Here is a 4,768-nt window from a genome sequence, read left to right as displayed (position 1 = left end):
AGCGCTTCCTAGATACTAATTCTGCTCTACTCGACACCTTGGTTAGGGCATGGGTCATTTTCAGTGCTTGCTCTCAAGGTTTGTTGGAATTTAGACATAAAAGTATGAGCAGTCATACAAAGCGTCAGCAGTGGGCTTCATCCTAAGTGTGTTTGTTACATAATTGAATTTGATCATCCATTTTAAGGCTTATTGAAAAACCAATTGTAGAAAGCCTTTAATTTAAAATGGAAAAACTCAGTGATTTCCTCCTACTGGAAACTTAGAGGGGAAAAACCCTATTATCTAATAAATTATCTGCATTAAAAATGCATTAGTAATCAATCTTCATAACATCTGGTGACAGGTACATTGTTTATTAAAAAAGCAACATTGCCTCCTCTCTGCAAGCACGCCGTTTACAGTTTTTCTGAAAGACACTCATTAAACTCAACATAGAAGAAAGTAAACTACCTCATAATAAATTAATATGTTATAAACAAAGGAATGCTTTGTATAATATTTTAATTGCTGCTTTAACTTAAGGCCTAATGCATTGCCGCCCCAAGTATCCATTGCAGAAGCCAAAGGAACATAGTTCTTGCTGTTGACTGGGAAAATCTAGAAAGAACACCGGCCACAGTGTTTAAGCTTCCTCCCCTTCTAACCCCACAACACAGGCTTCTCAAGTGCGCAGTGAAGTATCCACAGCAAGTGGCACGTTCCTCCTTCCTAAAGTCACTCTGCCGAGGTTAGTGGCAGACAAGAGACACCTGGGCCCACTTCCCAGTCCCACCCTTTCCTGCAGTTGTGACCTTGGGCAAACCCCCTCTGCACTAAGCTTTCTCAGGTGTAAAGACACCAGCACAGATATGCGTGCTCTCCGCAGGCTGGCCGGCACCGCCCCNCCCCCTGTTGTGTAATTCTGTAATTTCCCGGAGGAGAGAGTCTACATCCTTGAACTGACCCCTGAGGCCCGACTGCATGCTCACCCTCAGTCCCTAACCCCCCAGGGTCAATGTTCTTACTGCTAATTCTGACATTCTGAGACCTGTCTGAACATTGGAATCCCCTGAAAATCTCTCAAAATGTAAATTCCAGGGATCCATCAATCAGAATCTCTGAAATGCCTGAATCCGAATGCTGGGTGGAAATGGGTGGGATTCAGGATCCATTTTTCAATTTTTTAAATGTTTATTTATATTTGAGAGAGAGAGACAGAGCATGNTTTTTTTTTTTTTTTTTTAACAAAAGCTATCTCTCGGGTAATTCCCGTCTGTCTTCAGCCTTCGGTCCCCTTCAAGTGCTATTTCCTTCTGAGGAGCCCAGACCAAAGCCCGCTCTCTGTGACTATGCTTGTCCGTGATGAGTACTGTTCTAGAAATCCTCCTGTGTGGCTTTCTTCCCCCTNAAGCTATCTCTCGGGTAATTCCCGTCTGTCTTCAGCCTTCGGTCCCCTTCAAGTGCTATTTCCTTCTGAGGAGCCCAGACCAAAGCCCGCTCTCTGTGACTATGCTTGTCCGTGATGAGTACTGTTCTAGAAATCCTCCTGTGTGGCTTTCTTCCCCCTGCAGTGGACTGAGTCTTTCTCCTCCCCACTGCCTGGCTTCATGCCTACCCTGCCCTTCCCAGGCCAACCGATCCTCTACACTAACTCTTCCAAGCTCTGCCTTTCCATAAGTGAACACAACCTTAGCCTCTTACGTGTTCTTTCCCTGGACCTCGCAGATGTGCTTTCCTAATGGCTGGGTTCATATCTGACTATGTCTAGTGGCCCCACGCTTGGCTCTCACTGGGATCACATGGCTCCTGTGTCCCGAGGCACCGTCCTTTACACCTTCGCCCTGCATGAAGCCATCCTTCTACTTAGCCATGTAAATCCAGAGCAGCGCTTCCCCGGACCCTACTCTAAATGCCTCCCATCCCTTACTCGGAGCCTACTACTGGGACATCGGTAGCCCTGAATGGCAAATCCAGCCCGTGTTGGAATTTCCTGCTAGTGCTGACTTGATGGAATACACATGTCTCCCGGACAGGAACCTCAGGAAAGACAGGAGCGGGGCACCCGGGTGGCTCAGCCGGTTAAGCATGATCATGATCTCATGGTTCGTAGGTTCGAGCCCCGCATCGGGCTCTGTGCTGACAGCTCAGAGCCTGGAGCCTGTTTCGGATTCTGTGTCTCCCTCTCTCTCTGACCCTCCCCTGCTCATGCTGTCACTCTCAGAAATAAATAAAAAACGTTAAAAAAAATTTTTTTTTAAAAAGGAAGGACAGGAGCAATCCCTGAATAAAGGTGACCCACCACCTCCCACATAGCTGAGGGGCATCTCATTCATCACCCCGACTGGCTATGACTCAGAGCCAGTCGTCACTGTCACTATACATTTGTGTACTTTCTTCTTTTCATCAGTATTCCCTGGGCACTTAAAATACATCACACACACACACACACACACACACACACACACACTGAACTGACGGGAAGCAAATCGAGGCTTCATAAGTGTGTGTGTGTGTGTGTGTGTGTGTACATATGCAGCTTTTAAACCTGGTGCCAAAAGAAATGAGTCTGGAGACTATGTCGTGTTTGTGAGGAGGGAGCTGCCTTGACAGCTCGGGGAGAATGAGTGTGTAAGGGAAGTAGGGGGCAAGAGTGGGGTGGGATGTTTTCAGCTGCAGGTCCTAAGTATTCAGTTAAAAGTAGTTCAAGCAATAAGAACACTCATCCTGTAAAGCAAGGAGGCAAGAAAAAGGATGATTCCCAGTTCGGTGCCACACTTCACAGATGGCATCCAAGGCTCCCCCATTCTTTCACTCAGCACCTCATAATGTTGCGACGTCTATCCTCAGAGTCACAAGATGGCTGCCAAAGACCCAAGCATCACATAGAGTCTCAACAGCAGCCAGTAAAAAACATGGCTGCTTCCTTCTGTGAATCTCTTATCATGGGAATCGACCCTTTCTTTCATAGAGCACACTTTTCTCTTAGGTCCCGTTAGCCAGGACTAGCTTCAAGAGACTCTTCAGGAGAATCTAGTCACCTATCTGGCATGTATGTACCACAGTAGAAGCTGGGTCTCCCGGAAATGGAAAGCCATGGTATAGAGGTAGGGGTAGAATGGCTTTTATATAAACAGCCAATGTTCTCTCTTCCAGGGACTCAGGACTGGAGGCGGAGGAGGATGGAAGGATGTTTTCCTGCCTGGACCTTGGAGGATCCCTTTTGGTACTACTTTGGAAATTACTCTCTTCCTGTATTTAGACATACCTCAGAGGCAAAGGTCCAGATACTCACGTGTCATCTTTTGGGGTCACTACTTAAGGACACCAAAGGCATTTTGTATCTTTCAAGGTACCAGGAGAAACCTGAAACGACATTATATCCTTAAGTGCATATACCGCAGAGAACCACAAATCCCACAAAGTCCTGCCTTAGTCAGCTAAGGCTGCTGTTACAAGAATACCATAGACAGGCGGCTGAAGCAACGTAAATTTATTTCTCACACTTTTCGAGGCTGGGAAGCCCGAGATCAGGGTGCCCATCTGGTCCAATCCCGGTGAGATACCTCTTCCGCCTTTACAGATAGCCATCTTCTCGCTGTGTCTTCGCATGGTAGGAGAGAGAGAGAGGAAGCAAGCTCTCTTGTGTCTCTTCCTATAAGAGCACTAGTCCTGGGGCCCCTGGGTGGCTCAGTCGGTTGAGTGTCTGACTCTTGATTTCTGCTCAGGTCATGATCTCACAGGTTCATGAGTTCAAGCCCCAGATCAGACTCTGCACTGACAGTGTGAAGCCTGCTAGGGATTCTCTCTCTCTCAAAATAAATAAATACATTTACCAAAAAAGCACTAGTCTTATATAGGAAGCCTACACCCTTGCGACCTAATCACCTCCCAAAGGCCCCATCTAGTGCCATCACATTAGGGCTTAGGGTTTCAACATAGGGATTCGGGAAGGACACAGACATTGGGTCCATAGCAAGACCAAAGTGAAAACGGGAGCAGTGGGCACGGGCAGAGGCTCACGGCTCAGCTCCTGGTTCACTGCGGGGAAAGGCAGAGCACAGGACTGATTTTGAGGATCACCCGGGTTCCCACAGTAGGTAGTTGAACCAAAACAAAGGGAATGAAGGCACCAACTACTACAGACATTAATTTCACTCTAGGGCTTGTGAAGCCTGCAAATTTGTGGCCGAGGAGAATCAACAAGAATGTCGGCTAGTAATGGCCGACGCAGAGGCTTAGAAGTCAGAATCTGGGCTCGAGTCCAACTCCTGGCTGTGGATCACGGCGCGACCTTGGACAAGGTCCTCTGGACTGCGTGGGCAGGGCCTAAACGTCGTTTAACAACATGGGGCATGTTCCGTGGCAGCCGTGAGAGGAAACGGGGATTATACACAAACGGGCACTGGCAAATTCAGGCGTTAACAGAAATGAGAAACCTTAATGCTCTCGGAAACCTCTGAACGTTAAGCAAGACGCTGCAGAGTTAGGAGATTCTACAGACTTCCGATTTGATGCTACTTCTGTTTTGATGCTGCTTCCTTGGAGAGAAGAAGGGGGCCCTGCGCACCCCTCTCTCGCTTGTCACATGCTCCGTTTAGTCCTTCCCCACCCTCCCTCAGCTCTCCTGCACCTGCTTCATGGGGTTGGGGGACTCTGATGCTTGCCCCCTCCACCCCCTACTTTCTTCACCTTCTTGGGACTATACATTGTACCCTGATTCTTCTCTAATTTTTGCAGTTCATCAAAACACACTCCCTTCCCCGCCCTCCCCCCCCCCACACCAGAA

At 47.9% G+C, this 4,768-nt stretch overlaps 1 long non-coding RNA gene across 1 annotated transcript in view; it reads right to left on the bottom strand.

Annotated features, from left to right (window-relative positions):
* LOC144238390 (uncharacterized) overlaps positions 1-3,339 on the bottom strand; it is a 13,739-nt gene extending 10,400 nt beyond the window's left edge. Inside the window, exon 1 of the long non-coding RNA XR_013337101.1 lies at positions 3,275-3,339. This is a non-coding gene — a long non-coding RNA (uncharacterized LOC144238390). The remainder of the gene's footprint in view (positions 1-3,274) is intronic.
* Between the last annotated feature and the right edge of the window lie 1,429 nt (positions 3,340-4,768).

Source organism: Crocuta crocuta, unplaced genomic scaffold, assembly GCF_008692635.1.
Source record: "Crocuta crocuta isolate KB4526 unplaced genomic scaffold, BGI_CrCroc_1.0 scaffold51, whole genome shotgun sequence".
In the NCBI taxonomy this organism is placed as follows: domain Eukaryota; kingdom Metazoa; phylum Chordata; class Mammalia; order Carnivora; family Hyaenidae; genus Crocuta; species Crocuta crocuta.
This window is presented reverse-complemented; position numbering and strand designations above follow the sequence as displayed.